Genomic DNA, 13744 nt, shown 5'->3' with positions numbered 1-13744 from the left:
TACCGGTTAAAAAAAGAGTGATGTTTAAGGCTCTGGTCCTAGCCCACAAAGCGCTCAGAGAGGTTGGTCCTCTCTATCTGAGACGTAGGCTCCAAAAATATCAGAATGCTAGAACTCTACGCTCTAGCAACTTGAACCTCCTAGCCATTCCACGCTTTAGAAAAGCAAGGTTGGGAGGCAGAGCCTTCGCGGTAAAAACAGCCACGCTGTGGAATATGATGCCTAACCCCCTGCGTCAGATAAAGGAGGAACTACCTTTTAGGAAGGCCCTCAAAACTTGGTTGTTTGGCCTTTCCTCTACCTTCTAACTCCTTGACCTCTCTCCTGGCCTATCCCCCTCTCTGGATGGATGCTAGCGCCGGGACACCTCCGTTGGAGGTAGCTGTTGCGCTTTACAAATGCTAATAATAATAATAATAATAACATGTAGTTTAAAAAAGTGTTGAATAACAGTCATGAAGAGTATAGAGAGGGATGTGGCCCCGCGAACAGGCTTGTTGATTCTCGAACTAGGGAACCGGACATACTATGATTCTGGGCTTACCACTTAATCTCCCTGTTCCAAATAAATGAATATGACCTTATGTAGTGACCTACATTAACCTAATGTAATGTAACTAGTGGCCATGTAAAGCACTGCGATGCCCTTGGACCGAGCTCGGGCTGTATTAAAACTGCAAAAACAAAAAACACGTTCGAAAAGATCTAGTCAGGGGTGTTCTCAGAGTTGCTGGAAAAGGAGCTTTTCCTCTAAGTAGCACAACCGTCGGCTGTGCTCTGCAGGCAAGGAACATCAGTAGAAGAAGGGGTATCACAAGAGGACCCTAGGCCCTTATGCAAGCAAGGAAAATGGGTTTCCCTTTGAAACGTTAAAGGCAGCCATCACTGGAGTGGGGTAGGCCTCTCACACCCTGGACTCCGGTGCACTTGATGCACCATTGGCAACACTTTTTTTTTTTAGAGTCAGTACACTTTACTTGTCTTCATTTTTATAGAATGTGAAATATTCCATGATCAATAGATAAGCGATAGACATGGAATGACTGTAGGGTCAACCCATAAATTTATACCTGCTTGATAACACGTAAGACATAACGTTCCTGGCATGAGTAAGGGGTTGCAAATGACTCCACAAGCTAAGTAGGGGAAATCACCAATGCTTGGTATCATATACTTGTGCGGAGAATCTTCGAGATTTATACTATGTGTCACCAAAATGTTTACTTTCTTCAGTTTCTACTCATACCACCAGTGACAGTCCACCTCCACTCTCAGAACACAGATTCCACTCCAGTCACCGACGTTACTCCATCTTTGCATTTGATGCCGTGTGGCACTTGGCTGATTTTTGGCTGCTTTTGTTCTATACAAATACCGGGTACACATGTATATACAATCATTCATGGATACAGTGAGGAGCAAACGGACAGGGTCTCTAAAAATGATTATCAGAAGATAGCATGTGGGAGTAAGGAAATGAGAATGCAAGGAACACTATTGTGTGCCATTTTTAATGCTGATCAAGCTTGATATATCTGCGCCACAACAAATCATGCGAACAAAGGGCATGCTTTCCTGTAACAAAAGGTGCTACATCATGCAAACAACATTTTTTGCTGTCACTATGAGATATAGCGTGCTATCAAGTCAGCATATTCTAACATCCAATAATTTGTATCCAGTCATTAAATTACTGTTTCTATTCCTGTAGCAAAATGTTTAAATTATGAGCCTAATTTTTTTATTGTTTGCTTCACATGAGAATCAGAATTTGATTCAAGCTCTTAGAGGCAGTGTTAGAAATGGGGTCTCTAGTTGGCATAGTTATGCACCCTGTCCAAGTAGGGACCACAATCCACGTCAAGGTTACACAGTACAAGATAACCTGTGCTCAGCCTCTAGTAGCTTGACACATAGCAGTCAGGGTTATCTAAAAAGGCAATGTGTAAAATAATTGTGCAACACACACAGTAACACAATAAAAGAATACTCCACATAGGTTTAGAAAAATAGAGAATACATTTAGGATAAAATGAAAGACCAAAACAACAAAAATCCAATAAGCAGAAAAGAAGTTATTTTTAAAGAATAAACCAGAAATAGTGCTTAGAAGTCAATAACGCTAAAAGGTTACTTGCGGCTGCGCTAGTCCGGGGTAAATCCAAGGGTCAGGCCAACTGCTAAGGAGGGCAAGCTGGCTGCAAGGCTGATACAGGCCCGCAGACAAAATAACTTGGAAGGAGCACGCGTCAATATCGAAGGCTCGATGGGAGGAGTCGAAGAGGGGTCGCGTTGTCGTCGATCCCGTGGATGAAGTCGAAGTGTCGGTACCGGTCCGTACAGTTGATGAAGGTGTTGTCGACGAACCCCTTTATGATGCAGACACTGCGAAGTTGTCTAGCCGTGCTATCGGTCGTGGTCGAACCAAGTAGTCCGTCAAGGCAATGTCATCGATCTGCTCATGTGTCAGGGTCCAAGGGCAATATGTCAGTTCTGATCAGCGCAACGTCATCAATGCATCGATTTTGAAGCAAAACAGCTGCAGCATCCCCTCCTGAGCCCCAGGACTGGATTGGAACCTCAGGCAATAGAGGACTCGCAGAAGGCAGAGTCCAGCAGTAGGGTTGCAGGAAGTCTTTGAGGGCCTTAGTCTTCAGAACAGGGGGCAAGCCAGCAAGCCGTTGGAACCCCTCTGGTTTCAAGTGAGATGGGTCCAGTCCTTGTCCTCAGCAGGGCAGAGATCAGTAGGCAGCAGGGCAGCTCAGCAAAGCAGAGAAGCAGTTCCTTTCGAACAGTCAGTCAAGCAGAGTGGCAATCCTTGCAGCACAGCAGTCTTTACTCCTGGCAGAGTTCTTCACAGGTCCAATAGTGTACTGTCTTGGTAGGGTCAGAGCCCTAGTACTTATTTTCAGATTCTGATTGGTTCACAGCACACAGCCACTAACCTCCAGGAACAGATCCAGCAGGGGCGATATACTTTTCCCAATTACCCTTGGCACTACCCCCAGGGAGTACATAACACCCTACCCTGCACAGAAGTACTATGAGGGGAAGGGAAAGGGATTGGAAAACAAAAGGCAGCAGTCCGCTACCAGAGGGCCTCTTCGGTCTTCTCCTCACACGAGAAATCCTTCTTTCTCGATATGCGATGAAGCACTAGGGCACCCTGTACACAAGAGAAAACATAGCTAATAATACTTCTTGACACCCTGCTCACTAATGTCAGTATGAATGGGAGCAGTGAATAATCCCCCACCTCTAAGACACACTCATATGCATTGCATACTGGGAAGAGTCGAACCACAAACAGCAGTCACATATTAAAGTAAACACCAAGGGAAGTAAACACCAAGGGTTGAACTTCTCTGCCAGGGTCCCAGAGGTTGCTGGTAAACCACAAGATCTCCAATAAAAAAATGTATGGTGTTACAGCATCCTCTAATGACATCCAAGAAAGTAGCAAACAGCTACTTCAGGAAAAGACAAAAACAATAAGAGAAAGAAAGAAAGTCTGAGCGCGATGCTCACTCTCGTCCTGAGAGTGTGCGCTGGAACAAGTTGTAAGCGAGGTTGTCCCAGCTCGTAAAAAACATAAGATTATATTCAGCCAGAGAGCTTTAGTTTCCACGCTCAAGTGAATACTCCAACACCACAGAGCGGAAGTGTGCACACAAGGCACGGCAGGGAGTTAGTTGGAAGTAGATTTCCTTAGTCAACAAGCGTTCGGCAACTGAACGCTTTAAATAGGTTCTGACTCCGCGAAGCCACTGATGCCGGTATCCTTGTCAAAAACTGCAGCGAGCTCCAACTCAAAGGAGCGCCTGCGATGGAATCCACAGGGAAGTGGTAAGCGAGCTCTGGATTCAGAGGAGCGGCTGCTGCTTTCAAAAGGGCTGACGAGAGCTCTGGCACCGCGAAGCAACCTCGGCATAGGAACAACGGAATCCACAGGAAACAAAGGAGGTCCTCGAACAACGAGCCATGATCCACCGGCTCGCACATTGATTGACAAGCACCGGCTCCACTCAAGGGAGTGACTTATATAGGCAGTCCAAAATGCTGGAGAGACACAACAGCAGCACTAATGCCTTCTGGGATTTGTGGTTCTTTCCAGTTGCCACAAACAAAACGGAGTCACACAGCACTACCAGTCTGCTGCTAGATGGTGCTGCTGTTTCCCCCCTATTTATCTGCTTTTATGGAGGATCATGACACTTATACACAGTCGTGCCTTTGAAGTGGGGATGCCTTCAAAGCAGGACGAAAGTAAGATTTAGAGGAACATAGCCATTCAAAAGTATGTCCTTTATGGATTTATGCAATGGGCTAGAAACACCCAGTTATTTTAATGGTTGTATGACATTTCAATGCATACTTTTACTATGAATGTGTTTTCCATGATATCTTTATCACACATGCCTTTACCACACAAATGACTTTACCACGCATGCCTTTACCAAACTTTTACATATGTTAACATTTAAACTACCTTTACCACACATTTCTGTACTACTCACACCTTTACCATGCATACCTTTACCACACCACACAATTTTAAATATTAAAATTAAATTATAAAAATTCCCCAAAAATAAACTTGTAACACACTACAATGATTGAAAACACTTTAAGTAACTAAGATGGTAGGTGCACAGTAGAATGTCAAAAGCTACGAGCAGTTTAGTCATAATATTCTTCACATTAAAACAAAGATTACATAAGTAATTTAAATAATGGCAAACCCAAGGCCCTGATTTTTTATTAAAAACAGAGCTTTGGACTATACCATTTGCCGCTGAAAGGCAATATTTCTCTCCAATGTATTCCCATACCTGGCGTGTCACGCAGTTTGGTGCTTACTTTCCCTCCATGTTAAAGAACAGTAGATGTTTCAGCACCCAGGCTAATGTGCCGCATAGCTAAATATATATGAGGTCCCAAAGGCGAGACTGATTTCATTGCAAATGCTTGTTGATTTAGAGCCAACTGGGGAAAATGCTGAAGAGCGAAGGGGAAGATTTACTATTCTCAACTCAGTAAGATGCTGAACAATGAAGGGGTTAGAATTAGTAATCTAGCTCCAGTTAGGGCCACCTTGGGGAAGGTGCTGGACACTGAAAGGGGGCAGATTTACTCTTCCTAACCCCAGTCTGGGCACACTTGAGGAATTTGCTGGACACTGAAGGGGAGCAGATTTACTATTTCTAACTTCAGTCAGGCCCAAATCAGGGAAGGTGCCAGGCACTTAAAAGGGGCAGATTTACTATTCCTAACTCCAGTCAGGGTCAACTCGGTGAAGATATTGGACACCAAAGAGGGCCAATTTACTATTTCTTACACCAGTCAGTGCCAAGTCAGGAACATGGTGGTCACTAAAGGGGGCAGAATTATTATTTCTAACTCCAGTCAGAACTAACATGGGGAAGGAGTAGGGCAATGTTAGCATGCATGGAATATTAACAGTTAAAATACATTTAAAATACATTTATCTCATATTATAAGCAAATAAAGAGATAATGAATATAAAAAATTAAATCACTATCAATATTTTACTTTAATTGTCTAGGGATTTTAACCGTCTACCACATGTAAAAAAATCCTAATCATGAGTCGAAGCAAAAAAAGCATAAGATTACAAACTACAAAAGTCTCACCTGAAAGGTAACTATTTACACAAACCAAAGGCAACAATGTAATAACCCTATTTTCAAAACCTTTTTAACCAGGAAATTAACTTACCTCCATTCCTTTCAGCAATATTCAACATTTTAACATTAATGTTTTTAAACAGGTGCATAAAACAGTCAACATTGTCAATGTCTGAAAAGAATAGAGCTGAAAAAAACCTTTAAATATGTACATATGTTTACAAGACTTTCACAATTTGTTTTTCGAATTTAAAGGCAAATAAATCAACTGTTAGAAAAGAACCGTCAACAAACAATAGACAAATCAAACAACTTTATCATTGTTGACATACATTTTATTCGCTAACGAAATGCTTTTAATAATAGTATGCAAAGCTCAAGCTTAAGTAACACATATGCTAAATTCAAATATGCAGTAGGTAATCATACCTAAATGTTATAGGCCTGCAAATAAAAAAAAGTGCTGATTTAAGTTAGTCTAACTGTCGATGCCATGTTAATTGAAAAATAATGAATTAACACTGATGCCTGTTTTTCACATTGAATAGTTGTTTGCACACAATATTTTTTTCTTTGTTTCAAATGTATTTTTTCCAGAAGACTTCTGCTAACTAGTAAATAACACTTGTTTTGTATTAGACAACTGATAGTGAGTGCTCACCAGGAGGAGAGGAGGTGACCGGAAGGATGATTTATGGGAAGAACTATCTGGACCACAGAAACATCAACAATGTAACTTTTCAAGGTTCAATGTCTGAAAGCCTATTGTGCATCTCTGAGAAAATGGGGAGTTTGTCTATTCGCATGTGTTTACTGAAATTCTATTGAAGGATGAAGAAGACGGATGAAATAATGTTGCAAAATAGAAAATTGTGTGTTTATATTAGTGCGTGTTCCTAGAGTAGCAGCTAGATTCCTACTTTCTTCCTCGACTCTATGACGGTAGACTTGCCTTTGAGTTTCTGATGTTGTTTCTTCATGAGAGGCTACCTTACTTAGATTTAACTGAATTGTCTGCTGGTATATTTGAGCTGAGAATATTTTCAAGCACATTAGGCAAAGTCTTTATACTTGCGCATTGATTTTTTCATTCCAAACTCTTCACTGGGTTTCTGAGCCAACACCTTTTTCTCCCATTATTCCAACTTAATATAGAATAGTGAGGAATTTTTAGTTATGGGACACACTTGTCATATTATTACTATATCAACTTTTATTTTAACAAACATTTTGTTCTATTATAAATTCAAATATCGATTGATGAATTATATTAATGTTTAATCTGAAATCTAAACATTACTATCTAAATGAATAAAAAGATGAAAGACTAAAGGAATTGAAAATGAAACCCTTTAACTCACACTAATTCTTTTTATTGACTGAAGTAAAGATCTTTAATGATTTATTGCTATGTAGATGATTGCTTCTTACTTTTCGATGAACTAAGGGCCATATGAGCAGTGGCAGGGTTTATTTAATGATTGAGATATAGAAAACCCTGTTCCCTGAAGTGGTAGCGAGAGGACGGTTTATGTCACAGGAGAAAGGAGCTGAAATAATTTGCCCCGGTTTAGAATTGCCCATGTCTCTTAAGTCCAAAGCCTGAACTTGAAGACTGAAGGATTTGCGGTTTCGTAGGCAGTTGCAGTGGTAGAGGTGTGAGTATCAATAGGGCTATGAGATGCAATTGTCTGATTAAGAGCCTGTCTTTGTGTGAAAGTTGTGTTTTTGTGCTTTGGTAAAGTGATAGAATAGTTGTAATTATGCTTAGATGTTGAGCAGTCAAAGTTGTTATTAGACTCAAAGCACCGGGATAGATAAGTAAGTTGGAATTGTGGTGTTATTTGTCTGCTAAGGTTTTGTGGTGCAGATTCGTGTGATGCCATCTACTGCACAATTGAGATAGAAACTATAACAATTTGGGGTCGATTACGATGCTGTTCGGAAGGGCTCCGAATTGGATTCTGGTTTCCGACCGATTCGTACACAGTTCCCAATGACCAATTACGATGCCTGAAAAACATTCGAGCTGTCTGATTCATCTCCGAAAGGCATTCGGACAGGTCGAGTCCTTCAGAGCCGAATCAGACAACTCTATGGACACAGTTTCCAAACGAGTGATTACGATGACCAATTCGGACAGCCGTTCTCATTCAGTTTGCTTGAAACAAAACGGCTGTCGGAATCTGTCTTTGGGGGCACGTAGCAGGCCCCCTTTCACCTGGGGCCTTCCGAATAGGGCCCATGGGGGTACCCAAGGGACGCCCCTTTCCAACCATGCACAGTGTGGCAGGCACCATGTGGTACCCCCACAGGGTGCACGATTTTCACCAGCCACCCTTTTTTTCAATAGGAGCCTGTGCTCTCGTTCGGAACACAGGCTTCCATTAAAGTCAATGCAAGTCTGACCGAATCGTACTCGCAGAACCTGATTGGTTTGGAAATGATTCCAAAACCGATTCAGTCAGAAGGGTTTCCTAATGAGATCGTAATCAGCCCCTTTGTTAGGGTAATCTGTTATTTTAATCTGGTTTGCAAAGCGCACAGATACTCGACAGAGTGTTGCGGTGCTCAGGCAGTGGGCAACCGAAAAAGGGCACCTAGATTGACTGTTTAAAGAGCCAGGTCTTTAGTTTCCTCTTGAAGATGTCCAGGTTGTGTACTAAATGAAGGTCAGATGGAAGATTGTTCCAGTTGAGTGGACCCAAACAGGAAAAGGATCTCACGCCCATTCTAAGGCGGTTGATGCGAGGCACTCTTGCAAGGCGGGCAGAGGAAGAGCGCAAGGTACGTGCTGTAATGTATTTGCTAATCCTCTTTCCGAGATAGACCGCGCCCGTATCATGCATGGCCTTATGCATTAGGACAATAGCCTTAAAGACAACCCTCTTTTTTATAGGGCGCCAGTGGAGGGCCCTCAAATGAGGGGACAGGTGAGACCTAGGTGGATGCCGAGTTCTGCACCACCTGCAGTTTATTGAGAAGAGAGTCAGGGAGGCCGAGGTAAAGAGCATTCCCGTAGTCAAGTCTCATCATAGTCAGGACCTTCACCACCTTTCTACCAGCAGACTCAGATAAAAGAGGCTGAATTTTTTTTAGCAGGCGGAGCATGCTGAAGCAGGAGCCCACAAGGGCTTGAATCTGAAAGGAGAGAGAACTGTCAATTTTAATCCCTAAGTTTATCACACAGTTTTGGGGTGAGCCAGGGTGCAGCATATCACTCGGCCAGCAGGTTTCCACTAAATTGTGAGGGACATCTCCGAAAGTTGCGATCTCGGTTTTATCCGGATTGCACCTTAGATGGTGCAAGTTCAGCAAATGAAACACCCCAGGCACCGAGAGATAAGCTTCTTATCCAAGTCACTTCCATTCTCGCAAGCAAAAAGAAGCTGCGTGTCATCTGCATAAGAGATTACTTTTGCACCCAGGTACTCATCAAGAGTGGTCAAAGGCGTCAGATATATATTAAACAGGGTGGGACTGAGAGCTGAGCCCTGCGGTACACACACAGTCAGGGTTCTGGCTTGTGAGGTATGAGGAGGCAGACATACTTCCTGAGTACGTTTATCCAGAAATTATGATAGCCAATTTAAGGCCAAGTGTCTGATCCCTATCTCTAGAAGGCACTCAAGCAGCTTGGAGTGGGGCATGGTCTCAAAAGCCGCCGTAAGGTCCAGGAGTATCAAAATGGCTTTGCAGCCCATGTCTAGAGTGTTCCTTACGTGTTCGACCACTTCAAGAAGCGCGGTCTCCATGCTGAAATGGGGTTGAAAGCCGGATTGGCTAGGGTGTAATATTTTATTGTTTTTCAAGTAGTGGGAAAGTTGGTAATTGACTTCCTATTCCAAAATGTTCGAGAAGGCAGGAAGATGGGCCTATAATTTACCAGTTGCTTGGGATCAGCTGCTGGTATTTTCAGCAGCGGGAGCACTTTCGCCTTTTTCCAGGCCAGCGGGACCACACCCGTTGCCAGCGAGGTGTTCAGTATGTTGTTCATGTTGGAGTTGATAGATTGGGCCGCCATCGTTAGCACAGTAGTTGGCCAGGGGTCGAGGGGAGAGCAGGTTTTCAGGGCCTTTAATGCTGAGAGTGACTGATCTAGAGAAAAGGGAGTAAATTTGTCTAGGGAGGGAACGTGAGAAGAGAAACAGCTTCCCTTAGCATCAGGCCTGCATTTGGGACATGTGAGCACTATTATTGGAGCTGTTCTGAATGGTCTTGATTTTTTCATAGAAAAAAAAGTGTTTAGTTCATCACACCACTGAACCGTTGGTGTGCATACTCTAGATGTGACAACGGGGCGTAGAAAAGAGTTAACAATTTTTAAGATTTCCTTTGCTTTAATATCAGCTTCCTTGATCCTAATATCATAGAAGGTCTTATTAGCTAGGGACACCTTCCTACGACACTTCTTCAGGGCGATCTCATATTTAGCTTTATCTTCTGGATGGAACTTGCATCTCCATACCCTTTTGTGCAGACGGGTATAACCTAGATTGTGAATTCTTTTCAGTGGGGGCTAGTGCGTTAACAGTACCCCGAATCCAACTGTCCAGGCGTGCGGTGTCCACTTCAACACAGCCAGTCATTGTAAGAGCACAATTAATATCGTCAGGCTGTAACTCATGATGGGCACAATAGTAAAACAGAAAATTGTCCTTCAAAAGTGGCCTGGTGCAAGTCTGAAGCCAAGCAAAAGGAATGAGGTAATGGTCAGACCATGGAAGGGGAGTGGGTTGAGACACCGCCAGGTCCACTTTGGAGAAGACCTGGTCAAGAGTATGGCTGGCTTGGTGCGTTGGGCTGAAGACCTGCTGTTTCATTGATAGGAGGCTCATGATTTCTAAAAGAGCATTGGCTTCACGTTCAGATGCATTGTCCAAGTGGACATTAAAGTCACCGAGCGCTAGGAAGTGGGCATACCTCATTGCCCATGGGACTAACGCACTCTCCAATGAGCGCAGGCAACTACTGGCTGGGCCTGGAGGCCGGTAGAGAAGAATCCCCGCTAGAGGCTGGTTGGGGGTAAGGGACAGGCAAAAACCGAGTGCCTCTGCCGCCTCAAGGCCCTCAAGAGTGAAGGGTGAGCATTCAAATTGCTTTTTGTACACTCAAGCCGTCCCGCCCCCTCTACCTATTTCACGATCTGTTGTGATTGTACTAATATTTTTGGGTGTTAGTGGAACCTATTGTGCAAAGGAGAAACTATATAAATTAGGGGGATTTCCAGCAGGTTGAGATTTCATTTGTGTGTGCCTGTGTGTGGATGTGATGTAAAGTGTTACAAATTATTTCCGATTTGTTTCTTGTATGATTGAACTACTTTGAAGACTTTAGCAGAGCAGACAAAAGTTAATTGTTTATTGTGCTTGCTTAAAGTTGTAGAATTTGTGTACGAGAAAATTGTAAAGGAGGGTGAACCGCTGCAATGAGTAAAGAATTATGTCAGAGTCTGCCGCACTGAGAGAGGTTAGTTGGTGTGAAGTGCCGCACGGAGATTGGTTGACGAGTCATCAAGTATTAAACTGTGATAGGTTTGCAAATGAAGATTGTGAACCAAGAGAGCAGTGCACAATTACACTGATGCTCAATGAGATGAAGGGCAGCAAATGTTGAGAAAATGTATAGTAGAGGGAGCTAGGATGTACCCAGCAATAGCAACAGAGAAAGCTCAAAAGATTCGAAAGCAGGGAAATGAGGATGAGAAAGCTGCAAGGAAAACAGAAACTGATAGTGATTCAGGAAATGACATTTTATGTTTAAAGTATTTTTATTCAAGCACGTCACATCCAAACTCCTCTACAGCAACATGAGATCAGCCATTGAAAGGGAGCAAGAGTCTGGCATGACATAACATATCAATACAAACGCCCCCCACCCCTTAAATGCCCCAACGACCCCCAACTCCCCCCCCCCGCCCACCACACCCACAGTCCAGTGCGCTGCCAACCCACTGCCCCTCTCCCCAAGCTATTGGAAACTGGGTAGGAGGGTCTCGTCCCCCTTACTGAGCTGGCGCTAGCGGGCCCGTAAGCCGCAGTAGGCGAAGGTACCTCGGGCAAGTGAGCTCCCTGAACTCTGTGACCAGCAACGAGTGGAATGGTTGCCACAGTTCATTGAATTGCGTCACATCTCCTGCCACCACCAAGGACAACTTCTCCATCCCCAGTACATGCCACAGCCGGTGGAGCCACCCTGTTATCATGGGCACCGTATCTGTACGCCAGTATATCAAGATGTTCTGCACTGCAGACCCAAGTGCAATGGCGATCTGCCTGCCCCTTCTGGACTTGAGGGGATACATTAGGTCGTTTGGGAGTCCTAGCAAAGTGTAGGCTGGGAAGCGCGGGAGCTCTATGCCGAAATGAGAATCAATTTCGTCCAACACTTCTTTCCAGTAGCCCAGTAGTAGGGGACAGTCCCATAGAATGTGCGTGAGTGTACCCCGGAGTCCGCACCCTCGCCAGCATGTGTCTGTCTTGCTATGGTCAAACTCATGGATCCGCTCAGGCGTATAGTACCAGTAAGTGGACACTTTAGTAAAAGTATCGGTGAGACCCATATGATATGCTGAGTGGCGCGCCCTAAAAGAAATGTGATCCCAGTCCTTGTGGCTCAGTGTCCTCCCAAGCTCCCGTTCCCATCTCACCCTCCCTGGATTATAGAAATGTGTAGGAGGCGATTGCAGAAACTTATACAGGTCCGAGATTAGTTTCGAGTCCGACGTACGGGACAACAGCCACCTCTCACACGGTGAGAGTCTCATATCCGCCCTCTCCCTCACCTGTGGCTGAAGGGCCCAATGCCTAACCTGCACATAACGGTACCTCTCCGTCTCGGGGAGCGAGAAGTCCAACCGGAATTGTGTGAACGGGATGACGCCCTCGGGGCCATACAGGTGACATAATGCTCTGCAGCCCGCCTGCCGCCAATGCGTAAAGGCTCCCTTCTCCATCCCAGGAGTGAAGGCCGGATTATCCACTATCGGCGAAAGCGGCGAGGGGAATGTGGTGAGGTCGTATCTAAGGTAGGTTGCATCCCAGACCCGCAAGGGCACTCTAGTAACGTGAGAAGCGTAGAGGTTCCTAGGTCGGTGAGACCGGTGCAGGAAAGGTATCTCCTGCAGAGGCCGCCCCGCCACCGCCTGGTCCTGAAAGAGCCAATGCTTATCCGACTCCCACTTACACCATTCGACCAGGTACCGCAATTGCGTCGCCTGGAAATATTTACGAAAGTCGGGAATACCTAGGCCTCCAGCGTCGGGAGACAAAAGGGAGAGGGACCTACGCAACCTAGGCTTTTTCTCCCGCCAGATGAACCGGGCCACGTCCGACTGCAACTGCTGTATCCACCCTTTAGGCGGCGGCAGCGGCAGAGCCCTGAACAAGTAGAGTACCTGCGGCAAAATCGTCATCTTGACGGCAGCTATCCTGCCCAACCAGGCAAGAACGCCACGGTTCCAGCGGCTGAGCTCGCTCTTGATCTTGGCACCCAAGGCCAGATAGTTGGCCGAAACCATAGTTGACAACGTTGGGGCAATCTGAATCCCTAAGTACGGTATTGCCTCCGAGGACCAAAGTAATGGGAACCCGTTCTGCAAATATGCCTTAGTATCAGGTGTCAGGGAGATGTCTAAAGCCACCGACTTCTCCATATTCACTTTAAAGCCCGAAACCGCGCCAAACTCCGCCAGCTCTTCCATACAGGCTGGCAGCGATGTCCGGGGTGTGTCCAGTGTAAAGATGACGTCATCCGCATAGAGGCTAACCGCATGGGTAAAGCCTCCCATCCGTGTCCCCACCACTGCCGGCCGCGTCCGCACCCGTTGAGCGAACGGCTCCATGTAGAGGGCAAAGAGCAAGGGGGAGAGCGGGCAGCCCTGCCTGGTGCCCCTCTCGATGGGGAAAGCTGCCGACGTGTGCCCGTTAACCCTGACCGCCGCCGAAGGCCCTCTATAGCAATTAAGGATCATAGTACGGAACCGTTCCCCGATGCCCGCCTTCACCAGCACCTGTTCCAAAAAGGGCCAGTGCACCCGATCAAACGCCTTTTCCGCGTCAACCGCAAGCATCATCCTCTCACCCGGGACCCGGGAA

The sequence above is a fragment of the Triturus cristatus genome, chromosome 4_2, assembly GCF_964204655.1.
Source record: "Triturus cristatus chromosome 4_2, aTriCri1.1, whole genome shotgun sequence".
In the NCBI taxonomy this organism is placed as follows: Eukaryota; Metazoa; Chordata; class Amphibia; order Caudata; family Salamandridae; genus Triturus; species Triturus cristatus.
Note: the sequence above shows the minus strand (reverse complement) of the source record.